The following is a 16,887-nucleotide window of genomic DNA, read 5'->3' on the forward strand; positions in this document are numbered from 1 at the left end:
TGTGTTTGCCATTTCATCTAAGCAGTGTACATTAAAAATGGATGCTATTGCCTTATCAACTGAAAAACCCTGTAATCTGTTTTGTGTGTAAATATCACGAATCTTGAAATCCATAAACTTGACAATTCGGCTTCTAGCCGTCATAATTTAAATAAAAAGATTCTCCATATTTTTATCTTTTTGTTCTTCTTCCTTGGCACAACAACCTCTAGAAGTCTCGGCCAGCCATTTCTGGCATTCTGTGACTCAATTTTACCCGTAGTAAAGTAGTCAGCCTTGGGTACGGGGACGCGGTCTGGATGGGATTTGAACCCCAGCCCTGCCGTGTGAAGACCGGCGCCGTTATCGCCTCGGCCATCGGACCGCCCCTAGTCGTTTTGTGACCTAGTTTGTATTTTAAAGGTTGACAATATAAAAAATAACGATTTAAATAACTAATCTTGTTCCTATAAGGGTCCATCATGCAATCACCGCTGTACAGCGCTCGAATTAAATCGATAACGATGCTAATCCATCAATGATAGGACTCTACGGCCGATGCAACTGGACCGTGAACGATTTACATAGGGCCGTGTTTAAATAACCATAACCAGCACTTTGGTTTGAGTAAAAACCCTTCGATACCTAACACATTTAACGCAAAATTAGAGACACTAAAATGGAGTTGAAAGTAAACCGTCTACCTCGCACCGCGGCAGGTGAGGCGATTATATTTTAAGATGAAAGGCTTTACAACCAGTATGAAAGATCTTTTGATGACAACGTTCACACACAGTTGATTATCAGCGGAAATTTGTTCAAGATTAAACCGGTTTCCAGTCCTACGGCTTTAAGAATCCTGCATAAACACTACCAAGAAGAATAATATGAAAAAAGATCTACAATGTTAGAAAATATTTTTTTTTTAAACACAAAAAAGTTATACTCAGGTTTTACCTTTCACTACAATTATTACTGTTAGACAACCATTAACACATCTTACAGTTTAAGCTTGAACTTTACTTCGTTTGTTTTTTTTTTTTTGTTATTTTATGTAAGACTAGCCGATCGACCGAGCTCACCCGGGATATGGTGCCCTTTCACGGTTTGGAGAAGGAAATGTCTCCAAACCATCAATAATTTATTTATCTTTGTAATTTAGTTTTAAGCAATACGGCATGGCCGTTCTTTATGAATAAAAAAAAGACTAGTCTATCACAAGCAAACTGCTCAGTGTGTCTAAATTTCTTCTTCTTCTTCTGTGGCACTACAACCTCGAGAGGTCTCGGCCTGCCATTTCTGGCTTTCTGTGACTTAATTTTACCCGTAGAAAAGTAGTCAGCCTTTCGTACGGGGAGGCGGTCTGGATGGGATTTAAACCCCGGCCCTGCCGTGTTAAGACCGGCGCCGCTGACGCCTCGGCCACCGGACCGCCGTCTAAATTTAACATGTGGTAAATATGTTCAAACAGTTTGGCACGTCGGAAATTTTACTGGCTGTCCGGTGTTTGAGGTCGAAGCGGCGCCGATCTTCACATCACAGGACCGGGGATCAAATCTTATCCGGACCGTCTCCCCGTACGTGGAACTTAATATCCAGCTACAGATAACAATAAGTAAAGGAAGCCAAGATTGGCATGCCCAAAACCTCTTGAGGCTGAAAAGCAAAGTGACGAAGAATAAGAAGAATATTACATCCAATAAAAGATGGAAAATAGTGTAACTTTAACAAGAATTTCTCTCTCTTTTAGCTTTTCCCTAAATGTCCCGCTTACCACAGTGAATTTCTTACCAGGATAAAACTGTCAATTCCCAAGTACTATTTTGAGTTGTTAATATACCAATTTACCATTGGAGATCGAATCCCATCCGGAATGTTCCCCCATAAGGACTAAGAATTGAATATCCAACTTCTTGGTCTCAATAAGTCTAGTTAGCCTTTAGATGGCCATTATGACTTAACAGATCTCCCAAGAAGAACAATTCACCATTGTACTAATATTTCATTTTATTTCTCTTTTATTTGTCGTTAATTTTTTGTAAATTTTTAATTCATCAGCACATGCGGTGCTGACAATTCGGTGTCAAGCCGTCTTAATTAAAACATAAATTAAATAAATAGTATTTTCTTATCACCTGAAAAATTTCCAGGCTGTTTAAGTACCACTACTAGTATAATAGATTATTAGCTTTGTAAGTTTACAAACTGTATTGAATTCTCATTAAACTATTTAATAGTGCAACTGCATTCAACAACCTATAAATATTTTTTTGCCGTTTCATGAACTCACATTTTGGCTTTTGTTCTACTTTTTTGTTTGATTCTATAGTGACGATACAATTAATCTTTTTGCTGACGGAACATATATTATATATAAAAAAATACCATTTTAAATGAATAAAAAAGTAAATTATCAAATAAAAATAAAAAAAGATCTTCTTCTTCTTAGCTAACAACCTCAAAGACCATGCCTGCCATTTCTGGCTTACTAAACTTATTGATGCTTCGTAGTTGAATCGTCAGTTGAAAGCAGTGTCTTGCCTCTACCGCCGGAACGCCCGAGATATAAGCGGCCCCATAAAATATGTTTTATAAACGTAACAAATCAATCATATTGTCAATACAGCGTCAAGCCGTCCAACTAGAAATATAATAATAATAATAATAAATCAATCATATGAACATTAAAGTAATAATAATACTTTATGCATAATATCGTTTTGTAATAAAATTTAGAATAGGTTTCAGAAATGCTTTTGCGTTTCATGTTTTAGCTTTTTAAATTTTGCTGAAACCCCCGAGTACTTCACTGAAGAAATCAATGATAAAACGCGTTTCTAATGAAATGAAATGTAATGTAATAAAAAAAAAAATTATTATTTTTTTAAGTATTACGGCTTGACGCCGTAATTCAATGAAGAAATGAAATTTATAAAAATCAATAACAAAACGCGTTCGTCGGAATGTTGAAATAAAGCTGTTTAGACAGTAATAAGTTGTGTTAAAATATTAATATCTATAAAATATTTTATTTTCAATGCTGTAACTAAATTTTAACTTATGACAATTTTCTCTTTCAACGATATATTTCAAGCAACGTTTTATGTATCGTTCTTGTATCAAACAGCAATGTTAAACATGTTAAAGAAATATCATTGTTGAAATCAAACATATAATGTGTTCATGCCGTAGCCATTACGTAAGCCAGCTAGCCTGTACTGTTTGTGGCATAATATTATACTGAAATTATCACTGCATTCTTTAAAATTTTATGAAAATCGCTTGGAACAACTTTATCAATGAGACCAACTACTACTCGAACGACTGCTTTTGCATATAATATGTAATAAACTTTTTAAAATTGCTTGAATTCCACAATCTGAAAGAAACAAAATTGTCGATTCAACCGCAAAGGCAAAATGAGTGAAAAATACATGCAAGTTCAAGGATGCTGTGCGATATCCCGCATAGCTAAAGTTTCTATCCACAAATTATACCTCGCCGTAATAAAGTCTATAACGGGTTGCCAACTTTTACAATATAGCCTACAGGGATGTTTCCTAACAGTTTACAAAAAGAAAGTTTTTTATGTTTGGCACTGTTTTTTTGTACCTTTTTTCTTGTTTCCAGCCATTCCTTGAAGTGACACGGCTACATTGATTGATTAAGCACTTGGTAAAGCGAAAGAATCGTTAAATTATTCTAGACTTTTTTGCACCCTCACATGTAGAGAAAACGGAGTGGTTTCAAAAGCGAAAGAATTTCTCCATTTATCAGCGGAGGGGTGAGTTAAAGATAACATATTAACCTTAACATGCGTGCGCGAAGAAAATGCTAAAAGCAGTCCCGTGATTTGAAGTGTATTGTTGTATACGGTCAATGAGGATAGTGTTTTATAGATTTTTTGTGGAAATTAATTAGCGAACATGTGTAGTCGCTCTGCGTTTATGCGCTGGGGAAAAAGACCGACGTAAAAAGGTTTATGTACCTAAAGGTCACTGAATACGATTTCTCTTTTGTCTCTTCTGTGTAAATTAGTTGAATGTTTTTGCCTTATGTATCATTATCGTAAGAGCATTTCTCTTTTTTAGACATGAATATAAGATTTTTCACTTTGTATTTAATCTTCGTCTGTATTTATAGCAGTGTATACAACTCATTAATATAAAACGTTCTTTGAAATACATATCTATTTCTATGAAACTTGTAGTGCCCCTGATTTTTATGCACTTGTTATTATTGTTGAGCCTGCGTCACAAGAACAAGCGGAATATTTGACAAACAAGTAAAAAATGACAGTGTTGCGTATGCAAGCAAAATTCAACAAATTATTATCGATTAAAAATTATTACAATAATTATTATTCAAAAAATTATTATGAAGTGGCGAACTAATTCCTTGAGATTTGAATCTTGGAAAGAAAGAAGATATGATAACACACAGCAAAAGGTAGCAAAACTGATACTGTTAATGTTCCCAGTATTCATATATGCCTCAGTCGACCCAACCAAGACAGAAGGGCACCGACCATCTACTACACCGAAACCAAAGAGTTTCATTACACCTTCGGATACACACACGATCCTCCACCCCTGTACCAAGAAAACGACTCTTCCGCTTTGCACTTCGGTGGTTTTGAAACAATTCACTCCAATATCGCGCAGGCACAAAGCAAACATCAGATTTCTCAAAAACACAATCGTTTACAACTCAATTTAAAATATAATTTAAAATAATATAACACCTACGCATATATTACTCAGGTTTATCTATTTAACACCTTCGTCTCAAGAGAAACGACGAATATTAGTCAAAGCCTCGATAAACTAATTAAACACCAACCATCTAATCAGTGGGACAGTCGCTTAATTAGTGTGTTTTTTTCTGCCGCGTAAACGGATGGTAATGACCATATAAGAGATTTTGTAAACCTACCAACAATTCATCGGGACGGCTTCCGATATTAGTAAAAATAATGTTAGTAAAATTATTGTGAAAACGATTCAGATTTTCCCTTTCATAGCGAAAGTGGTCTTCTGTTTTTTTTTTTGTTTTAAGATATCTTTAAAACACTAAATACCATACTATCTGGCCATCTTTCGATGGCTTATTGACGACTAGATTCATGATCGTGACACTCGAAACCGAATTGCCATGTTTTTTACATAACATTGTTTGAAAATTGACTATACGGCGTCGAGCCGTCATACTCTAAATAAATAAATAATTTGTTTGAAAATTGTAAACAACTCTTTTGCTTTTGCTGATTTAAAGGATTTTCTAACGGGATAATTGTTTCGTTACTGACACATAATGAATGCAAAAGTTTCAAGCATTTCATGCAAATATTATGCACGCAAAAATGTTCCATTGGCTAGACTATTTTAAGTTATCCATTCATTACAATATTCAACAAAACGATGCTTATTTTACAATATTTATAATTTTGATTTCTTTCACATGCATGAGCATAAATTCAAAAAAATGTAAAAAGCAGAAAAGAACCCAACAGAAAATACTATTCAATTATATACTATTCAATGTCATGGATCGCCGCCGTTTTGTCTACACACAATCAAAGAGATGATAAATTTGTGGCAGTAAACTGACGCATCTGATGTTTGTTCTATGGAGCGCTATAATGGTTTGATGAAAAGTTGGAAACGGTGTGACAGGTTAATAAATCGTAGACTGATATATGTTTCCAATTGTGCATATTTTTAAACGTACAGTACCTTGAATAATCTGGTGAGCTGTTTACGATAGATCACTGCAATGCTTTAAAGGCTTAAATTTTTATGTTTTTTTGTTTTTAACTGGATAAAGTTCAAAAATATTTTTTTATGTATACCTCTACCATGAAACGGTTCGATGACTGTATTAATTTTATTGTTTTGATTTTATTATTAAGGTTTTTATTTTGCCTTTCAAGATTGCAGCTTTAATTATTTCTTTATGTTCCGAATTTGTGCTCCTCATGTTGTAAATTTCCTACGCCAATTATTGTGAGTGATATATCTTGATGAATATGGGGGTGGCCGATTGCGACAACGGCGCCAGTCTTCACACGGCAGGACCAGGGTTCAAATCCCATCCAGACCGCCTCCCCGACCGTAGAGCTGACTACTTTACTACGGGTAAAATTAAGTCACAGAAAGATGGCAAGACGAAACCTCTCGAGGTTGTGGTGCTACGCAAGAAGAAGATATATCTTGCAAATTAATGGCAAAACCACAGTTTTACTCTGATTTCTTCACATTTTATTTTTCTTCAGTAAATCCATCTGAGTTTAGTTGAAGTTTACTAAATCCCAAGCAAACCAAGTATGAAGAATATGGATTTCATAAATTAAATTTTGTTTCACCTTAAATCTTTAGGAGTTTATACAATGTGTATGAAATTGTCATATTATTTATGTTTATGTGAAATTCGTTGGAGGACTACCTACGAACGTATGTGAATTATATATGTTTTTGTGTTCATCTCAACTTACGTTAGTAAAAAGAAACACTATTTAAAAAAAAAAGAAATTAATTTTTTTAACATTATCGGATGAAAGAACCGCGAATAATAGTGCTATTAATGTTATTTGTGTTTACACTAGTTCTGTATTCAGGCAAGTTTGTAAATGTATTGTGGAAAAATTTCTCATAGCAATGCCGAACAGTGAATTTAGCGAAATGGGATGTGTGTAAGAATTTGCAAATTCTATATTAATTTGGAATGCTCGTAAGCCCAATAATATTTTCCCTCAAATTTCATTTCTAGAACGCAATTGTCTCTACTTCAGCGACGTTATTATTATAATGATCTGTAACTGGCAATACTTTGGTTCTTTTTTCAGACGAAAATTATCAACAAACATTAAAACTTCCCGAATAACAACTTTCATTGTATATTGTGCAAAATGTAATATATTACAATTACACGACATTAGTAAATATTGCCTGTGTTAACAATTTAAATATAATGACCGGCATAAGCAAGTTGCTAATAGGTTCTTTAAGGACACAATTACACACAATTTTAATAAACTTTTTTAATTAATAAATTTTTGTTATATATTTGAATATAGAGTTTTATATTTAAATTGTTTACATTTATTGATTTTAAAGATAATTTTGCACATGAAAACTAAATCGTGTATATTACATATAAGTAGAATTTCAAGCATACTGATATTAAGCTTAAGCTATATAAAATATAAAAGACGGAAATAAATGCCATTCAAAATGTGAACTTACATTACAACTCACTAAACTATCATCGTTGAAGATCCTTTCAGTGCTGAAAGATGAATTCGTGCACTTGCAGTTTACGATTTACATTTGTTTTCACCTTGCGCTCTCGTGGGATTTTCACTTACATCCGAGAAGGTCGATTAATTTGATTCTGATTGAATTTGGAATTTGCTCCTCAACTATTGTAATGAAAACTCCATTTCACCACACGGTTTGGTCTTCATGGCATTCACTTTTTCACTCGCAAAAGGGTGCAAAATCGTAGCTGAACACTTGCACGCTAGTCAGCGTGATATTTTTGCTATGGTTGGAATTACACACTTGATGTTGGTGCTGCGGAGTTAAGAGATGTGGTGAATGGGAAACTAGCCATTAAAATAGAGAAAAGGCAATACAAAAAAAAACAAATTAAAAATGAAAACTTTATATCGTGTCGAATAATCTCTCTAGCAAGCTCAATGTAGACTTGAAACACTTTTTCATCAAATCTACAAAACCGCTTCATGTATACTGCATCGTAAGAGCAAACCACTTTCTTACACAGCTCCACAGCAAAACACCAGGTAAGATTTCAAACGTAAGACGGTCACAAATATGCAAATGGTCCTATGTTTCACTTGTAGGAGAAGATATCGATACTCTAAACTTAAAACACTAGGAAACGAATAAATAAATTGCACTCACTTAACAACTGCAGCTCTTTATACCCATGCTTCGCGGTAGCAAACGTTGCAGCCTGCACCAGACTCAAATGAGCAGTTCCAGTTTAGATTTGAGTGTCGTTCGATTGATTGATGTTGATAGGCGAGTCCAAGTCACAACCCTGCTCCTGGGCTCAATAGCTCGAATAGGTACGTCTGGTTAACGTATGCGAAAATGCAAGTCAAACATTCGAGTCCACGGGTCACGCGCGCGGAATAAATAACAGAAAATAACAGAAATAACAAACATAACAGAAAATGTGACGACTACTCCATCTAATGTGGCTAGCTCGTGTGCAGAGAATTCACAGTCTGCTGAAACACTGATGCAACCAGGATACAGCGAACAACTAGCACAGGTCGAGCGAGGATATACACTGGAGAAGACTTACTCTCACAAGCTGTTCGGGAACCCATCGACTGACATCGGCAGTTGTGGTGTTCATTCGGTGTTCATCGCATAATTTCAATCGGGACTCGTTCGTAAAACGTAAAACACGAAGGATTAAATATAATCCTAGCTGACTAGAGTTCATACGATGTTACAGTGACCCTGGAAAACTCAAAGATAGCATAGTTGCTATTGACCTTGGCCTTCGATAGAAATCGAATTTTGCCAGATATATGATTTGAAAACATAATTTAGTCCCAGAGATTTTTGAACCCCTAGGTTCTCTTTTTTCACTTATTTTATGTTCATTCAGGATCTGAAATAGAAGTAGTAAAAATGAAATAAAAAAATAATGTAAACACCCACCAAATAAAATATTCATATCATACAAACCTAAAAGCTTTAGGAATGCAAAGCATACAACAATTTAAAAAAACACACACAACACGTAGCAATCTTTCGATTTGCTGATAAAAAGCATTTTTTCTTGAAGGAAAAACTTCATACGTTATACGTGATGTTTTCATCACGTGTAACGAAATTCTGTGAAAAAGCTCGGTGGTTAAGAAATTAGGCTGGTTCAATAGTTCATCCTTTTAAGCTTTGATCAATTTGTCACATTCCTTTTTTAGCTATGCTTCATTTCTTTCTTTTCTTAGCTGTTTTCCGATTTCATTTTCGTTAATCCTTTTCTCCTTTTGGCTCAAATTATAAATCGAGCAGTAATTAGTTATGAGTGAAGATTAGAAACAGTGTGCAGCATTTTTTTTTTTTAATTATTTCACGGTGAACCGGACATACTGACGGTGGCGAAGACCGGCAGGATACGATGACTGGGTTATGTTAAGAGCATGCCGGACTCATGGCCCGCCAAGAAGCTATTCGTCAGCGACCTCAGTTCGGCACGAGGCGTCGGGGAGCACAGCGAGTTCGTTGGCTGGATCAGGTGAAGGGATACCTGTCGGAGGTAGAGTGCCTACAAGGATGGGCAGCTGCAGCCAGGGATCAAGTTTCCTGGAAATCTATTGTTGACCGGGCCATGTCACGACGACGTGCCCCTTAAAAGAGAAGGCCAACTTGATGATGATGATGAAGGTCACCCTAGGGTCGCTCCGGCCACTAAAAAGTAACTTTTGACGAAAGACCCTCGACCTCGAAGACCACGTGTAGTGCCCCAATGATTAACAGTGCCTCGCTGACAAAATCGAGCACGAGCTTACTCGCTGCCGTGGGAGGGTAAGCCGTGTGTTTATTTTATGCCACGAACGAAGCAGCTCGATCTTAGGTCGATCGTGGCTTTCGCTTTTTAGAAAATATCCGGGCGTTACCAATGTTTTTCAGATGCGTCCCAATAATATCAAGGTTACCGCAAAGGACCGGGCTCAAGCCAACGCCATTGCGGCTGATCCAGATTTTGCGGAGCACTACCGGGTTTTTATCCCCGGTAGTCTGGTGGAAGTGACCGGCGTAATCGAGGATTTCGATTACCCGGAGGAGGAAATTTTGAACTTTGCGGTGGGAGCTTTTCTAGCACCAGACACCCCAAAAGTAAAAGTGCTTCAAGCTAAAAAGCTCTTCAAGTTAGACGCCTCGTCGGAGGACGAGAAAAAGTATGTCCCGACCTCCTCAATCCGGATTACGTTTGAGGGAACGGTACTTCCGCAGGCCCTAATTCTTGAAGGTCTCCAGATACCCATCGACCGGCCATACGTGCCAAGGGTGGCACACCTGTTCAAAGTGCAGCCGGATTGGACACGCCGAACTTTTTTGTACTCACAAAACATGTTGCGGTAAATGCAGAGGGACGCATACTACTGAGGAATGCAAAGCCCCGTCCCAACAATGCTCGCATTATTAAGTTAGGAGAAAATACGGAGAGTAGACCTGCTCTGCTTGGTAGCTCACTTCAAACTAAACGTTTATTCCATTCGATCTCCTAATCCTATGATATATACTATGGGTTTATATTTACAGTTTGTTTCTCGTTCGGTTGTATCTCAACACCTCCGCTCAACCGAACATTCCTAACTTCTTTCGTAGTTCTTCATAAACTGGTCTCAGTAATCCTTTAGTGCATATATCTGCTATCTGTTCCTTACTAGGTTTAAACTGAATCCTAATAGTTCCTTCTCTGATCTTTTCTCTTATAAAGTGATGGCGAATATCAATGTGTTTCATTCTCTTTTGATCCTTAGGTTCCTCAGCAATATGAATACAAGATCGATTATCCTCAAACATGGGAATAGGATACTTGAAAATAACTCCTAACTCCTTCAATAAATTCTTCAGCCATATTGCTTCACATACTGCCTGACTCAGAGAGATATACTCTGCTTCTGTTGACGACAATGACACTGTAGTTTGCTTCCTAGTCATCCAGGACACACAAGCTCCAAAAACTTTGAAAATATTCCCAGATATGGATCGGCGATCCTCTGTGTCATTACCCCAGTCAGCGTCAGCATATCCTAACAACGGTCCATCTTCGCCGTATCTACTATAAACCAAACCTAAACTGATCGTTCCTTTAAGATACCGCAATATTCTTTTCAAATGATTCCAGTGAATCTCGGTTGGTGCGGACTGAAAGCGACTTAAATAATTCACTGCAACACTTATATCTGGCCTCGAGGCTAGCGCCAGATACGTTAGACAACCAATAAGCTCTCTGAACGGTTTCTTCGTCAGTTCTTCGTCAGACTTCCTAGCTTCGAGTTTCAAATTTGGTTCTAACGGTGTAGCTATCGCATTACAATCAGTCATGCCGAATCGTTGTAATAGATCTTGAATGTACTTGGACTGGCTAATTTTCAATGTCACTTTGATCATATCTCTATCAATCTTTAAACCCAGAAAGAGTGTAATTTCGCCCATGTCCGTCATCTCAAATTTCTTCAATAAACGCTGTTTCAGCTTTTCTATGAGACCTATCTTATCTGAAGCAATGATTATGTTGTCTACATACAGTAACAGATAAACAACTGATTCTTCTTCTCTCATCAGATACATGCATGTATCTACACTTGACCGCGTAAAGCCGATACTTGTTATAAACGAATCAAATTCTTCGTTCCAGTTCCTAGGAGCTTGCTTCAAGCCATATAAAGCCTTGCGTAATTTGCAACCCATATTTGGGCGTTCGCTACTCAACCCTTCCGGTTGCTTCATATAAATCTCTTCCTTAAGCAAACCATTTAAGAAGGCGGGTTTCACATCCATTTGATGTATACAGGGTGTTCGAGATAAATTTGACAGTTTCTGAGGGAATAGGAAAGGAATTTTTAACAAATTTATGTTAAATATTTAAAAAAAGCTTACCCTGTTTGCCGCATTTTTTATTCGAACTACCCCCCCTCCGCGTCGATGGCCGCCTGCACCCGCTTCCGGAACCGCGCGCAAGCCCGGACAACCATGTCTCTGGGGATGGCCGCAAACACGGCCTTTATTCTGGCCACCAGCTCCGCTTTGGTATTGCAGGACGCCATGTAGGTGTCCCGCTCAACTATGCCCCACACAAAGTAATCCATAGGATTAAGGTCAGGGGAGCTGGGTGGCCAAACGTCGGTGCTGGTGTATCGGTCGAAATTGGCAGTGAACCATTGGCGTGTTTTTACGGCCGTATGGCATGGTGCAGAATCCTGCTGCCAAACGTACGGCCGCCCATTGGCCACCGTCTCAATCCACGGCTTCACCACTGTGGCCAGCAGGTCAATGTACCCGTCAGCATCACGTCTCTCATGTCGCCCGCTGCTGCAATCCGGCCAGGAACGCGTCGGTCCGCACCGACCGTGCCTAATTCCTCGCCATCACCCGGAAAAGAGCTGTGAGGGCGAGGAATTACCGAAACATCGGCGCCGGTATCGATGAGGAAATGTTGTCTCGTTCGACAGTCCACTACCGTGAGGCGATGACTAGCGGATACTAAGGAGTGGACGTCCCGCTCGGCGTTGTCGGTTTCTAGTCAGGATGAAGAAGGGGGCGGTTTATCTCCATATCGACGGCCGTGGAAGGAGCAGGGAGCCTGGCAGCTGCGCGCCTTCGGTCCATATGTCCGGTGGTAATAGCACCATGCGGAGTTGGATCCCGGTGCTGGTGAGTTGGCCCTGCTGTGTGGTCGAGACCGGGATCGCGGTCGAGAGTGTTTCCGATGGTTGATCTGTCTCAGCACTTCCTCCAACTGCTCGCTTAGCTGGTCCACCTTGCGAGAGAGTTGTTCAACCTTTCCGTTTTTCACCTCCGATACATTTGGATAGGATCCGTTCCGACGGTAGAGGGCGAAGAAGTCCATCACGGCGTCAGCCACTTTCACCTTGTCGTCGACATCCTTCGCGGTGGTAAGAACAGCTGATTGTACATACGGCGGTAGCCGGCTGATTCACAAATCCACTAGTGCCAGGTCCGTTATTGCTCCGTTTGCCGTGCGTCGCATCTCGGCCAACAGTTGCGAGGTACGGCGGTCGCCGAGGTGCAACTCCGACAGCAAACGATGTAGGCGGCTTCGCTGCGATTCCTCAAAGTGCTGAATTAAAGACCGCTTGGCAGCTTCGTAACGGTCGGTACTGGGGACATTTTCAAGAAAATGTCGCACTTCGGGAAGGATGCTGGACGGGATTTGCGTTTTTAGTATGTTGAACCGCTTGGCGTCACTGCGGGGGGAAATGTTCAACACCTCGAAACAATTCTCCAGGGCGAAGAAAAAGGTATGGATGTCGGCTGTACTCAACTCCGGTGGCTTGAATCGCAAGGCATTCATCGTCTACACTCCTGGATCCTGCACTCTGATTGCGGTGTAGTGTTCACCGGGTATGTTGATCATCAACGGCGGTGCGATGAATCCGGCATCGGGGCTGGTAACGGTTGAGGAACTACCGTTTCCGGTTACACCATCTTGTGGACTATGTAAAGTGGTGGGCATGGTTCCTCCTCGTTTGACACGGATGATCCCCGGGTTGTCTCTGATTGGAGGCGGTGAAGAGAAAGCAGGAGGTGGATGCTTACGTATCCCAACGCGCTGCGACGAAAAGAACTGCGAGGTAGGATCGACAAATCGATGCGATGTTCTCGGTGTGGGACGAAATCCGGTGGTAAGGAGCGGTGTGTCTGGACGGCCGCCGTAGGGTTGACGGGTAGGGTCCGGAGCGTCACTCTATAGCGCAGCGTGCACGGGCTGGAATAGGAATCGTCAGCGCAGCGTGCAAGGGCTGGAGCAACACTCGCAACACAGTGTGAGTCGCCGGGGCGGAACGCTACAGTGTAGGTACGTAGAGGAACCGGGTGGTTCTTGGCTGCTGCTGTTGATCCTCAGGGGTGGAAGAGCGGTTCCCAACAAGGTCCTGGCGAAGACGTGCGGTGGATGGAATCAAGTCGGGGTCACCAGTTTTAGGAATGGTCCGGTACGGAGTCCTAATTTTTATTTATCCTTCCTTCCGTTTCCTTCTTTCCTTCCTTCTTGGGTTAGAGCTGGAGCGGTCTTCCTTCTTTTCGCCTCGGTTGTGGGTTGAGAGCGGTCTTCCTTCCTACTTTCTCGGTTGGTCCTCCAGGAGATGTGATCCTCGTCGCGGATGGAACGATACTGATCCTGGTTTGGATATGGCACCGTTTTTATACTCTGGTGTCCGTATCCAGAACCTTCTGGCGCTTTGTGTCCGCCTTCGCGTATCGGATTCCCGAATCTTCCGCGCTCGTATGGCCTGCCTCGAGTGGCGGGTTCCCGATCCTTCCAGAACTCGTACCTCGTGCGTTTTCCCATAGATGGCGTTCTGCAAGTGTTTGTGTCCTGGCTATTTTCCTGTTACGCGTTGATGATGGAAATGGATTGATCAGAGTCGGAGGAAGATTGAAGCTTTCGCAGCTCCCATATCAAGCGAAACATCCAATCGTGCTGACAAAGAAGCATCCCCTTGCCCTGCAAATAGGCGATCATTACCATTTGTAATTGATACATGGAGGAGGTAGACTTTTACTATCGCATATACGCGAAAAATACTGGCCATTGGATGGAAGAAACCTGGCGAAGGGCATCGTACGACACTGTTTCCGATGCGCAAGATATCAATCGTCACTGGCGCAGCAGCAAATTGGACAGCTTCCCCCATCTCGTACAACACCGAGTCGACCGTTTTCCATAACTGGTATGGATTACGCAGGGCCTCTATACCTTAACCCCATTCATAAGAGAGCAGCATCACTCAAGGTGTATTTGTGCGTATTTGTGTGCTTTAGTACAAAAGCAGTTCACTTAGAACTAGTATGTGATTTGAGCACGGATGGATTTATGGCTGCATTGCATCGATTTTCGTCGCGGAGAGGGTTGCCCGCCCACATTCATTCTGATAATGGCAATTTGAATTTTGAAGGTGCTAAGAACGAGCTGGCAGAGCTGTTTCAAATGTTTGAAAACGAGCAGCAGCAGAAGGCTATAGCAGCTAGTTGTGCCGAGCAAGGCATTACGTGGTCTTTCACACCACCTTAAGCCCCACACTTTGGAGGTTTGTGGGAGGCGGCGGTAAAGACAGCGAAGCGGCATTTATATCGTCTGTTAGGCAACGTTTATGCCGTTTATGTTTCATATGCTTCGAAGGATACTGCACAGTGTTACACCAAATCGAAGGAGCAATGAATTCACGCCCACTGCTGCCGATGTCGAAGGATCCCAATGAGCTCGCAGCACTAACACCAGCGCATTTTTTGGTTGGATCATCGTTACTTGCGGTACCAGAACGTGATTACACCGTGTTGAAACCCTATGGATTGAACAAACTACAAAAATGGCAATTGTTAGTACAGAAGTTCTGGAAGCATTGGAGTAGACAGTATTTGCAGGAGCTCCAAAAGGACACACGTTTATCATCGCGCAATGATAAAATAACACCAGGCAGAATGGTTATCCTGATGGATGATCTGTTAGCTCCCACGCGTTGGCCGCTAACACGCATAGTCAAAATACACCCAGGCCTAGATAATATGACTAGAGTGGTAACGTTGAAAACGGCACGAGGAGAAATAGTTAGGCCAATTACGAAAATATGTATATTGCCGATGGCACCGACAGAATAGAAGCATAAACAGTGCCAAGTTATTAGTAGCCGGGGAGTATGTTCGAGACATTGCTTTCGGATAAGCTTCCGACACTAAAATATCGATCGCACGAGCGATCGCGTGGAGGACAGGCATGCCATAAAGGTGTGACAAAAAGGATTTAGCTTAGGAGAAAAGGAAGAGTAAAAAAAAAGAAAAGCTCAGTCTGTAACCGAAAACCGAAGCAACACAACGTAGGAAATGAAAACGCAATTGTAGTAAAATCCTAATCTTAAAATCAGAATACGTGCCTCGCGTAAAGTGGTTTTGCAGTTAGTGCGAAACATATCATTTGTATGTACTGTTATTCTCTTAAAATTGGAAAAGAGGTTATTAATTTCTACGTTTTGATTACCTTCTTTTATTATGACTTGATGCCGAAAAGCATTCAGAGGTCCTTCAGTAGATGGTATATATAACGAACCACAGTCGGGTGCCGAATGCTGGGTTGCTGTCATACAGCAACGAATCCTATTTAAGGCGTCGGCCACGACATTTGCTTTTCCTGGATTGTAAATTATTTCATAATCATGCTCTTCGAGATAAGATTTCCATCTCTTTAATTTAGCATTAGTATTTTTCTGTGAAAGTGTAAAAGTAAGCGGCTGATGATCCGTTACTATCTTAAACTTAGTTCCATACAAATACTTCCTAAAGGTTTTCAATGACCAAATTATAGCCAACATTTCCTTTTTGGAAGCGGAATATGCTTCTTCGGTTTTTGTTAGCGATCGAGAAGCGAAATGTATGGGATTGTCAGAACCAATTTCACCCTGTGACAATACTGCTCCTATAGCATAGTTTGAGCCATCGGTTGTTAGCACAAAGGGTTTACTATAATCAGGATAAATCGAAATATCCGAAGAAGATAAAACCAATTTCAGTTTTGCAAAGCATTCAACTTGTCCGGTCGTCAATGTGATTTTTTTGTTGGATTTCGGATTTTTTCTCCTCTTAATATACTAGTAAGTGGCTTTGCTACTTTTGTAAAGTCTTTCACAAACTTTCTATAATAACTCATTAGACCTAAATACGATCGTAGCATTTTTATTGTTGTTGGAGCAACGAACTTTTTTATCGCTTCAACTTTCTGGGGGTTGGGTTTGATTCCACTACTCGTTATAATGTGTCCTAGAAATTCTACTTCTTTGTGTAAGAATTCTGACTTATCCAGTTGAACCTTTAAATTAGCTGCATTAAGTGCTTTAAGAATCGTGTCCAAATTTCCTAAATGTTCATGTAAGGATTTTCCAAACACTATCACATCATCCATGTAAATGTAGCACATTTTGCCAATATAATTTCTTCAAACGTCATCTATGGCTCTTTGAAAGATCGCCGGGGCGTTCTTTAATCCAAAAGGCATTCGCGTAAATTCATATTTTCCATTATTAATAGAAAATGCTGTTTTTCCTATGTCGGACGGTTTCATCTTGATTTGATGAAAGCCAGAAACTAAATCAAGAGTAAAGAAATATTGTTGTCCTCTTAATTGTTC

The 16,887-nt window shown here is 40.1% G+C and overlaps 1 protein-coding gene across 5 annotated transcripts in view; it reads right to left on the reverse strand.

Annotated features, from left to right (window-relative positions):
- The window catches only part of LOC118512517 (dopamine receptor 2), a 456,086-nt gene that overhangs the window by 91,123 nt on the left and 348,076 nt on the right, over positions 1–16,887 (reverse strand). The window contains exons 1-2 of one of the 5 annotated variants that reach the window (XM_036057063.1): positions 7,905–9,703; positions 7,224–7,553 (exon numbers count right to left, since the gene is read on the reverse strand). The gene's annotated coding sequence lies outside the window, so the exon portion shown is untranslated. The other 4 variants (XM_036057071.1, XM_036057100.1, XM_036057089.1 and 1 more) reach the window with 4 other exon arrangements.

The sequence above is a fragment of the Anopheles stephensi genome, chromosome X, assembly GCF_013141755.1.
Source record: "Anopheles stephensi strain Indian chromosome X, UCI_ANSTEP_V1.0, whole genome shotgun sequence".
In the NCBI taxonomy this organism is placed as follows: Eukaryota; Metazoa; Arthropoda; class Insecta; order Diptera; family Culicidae; genus Anopheles; species Anopheles stephensi.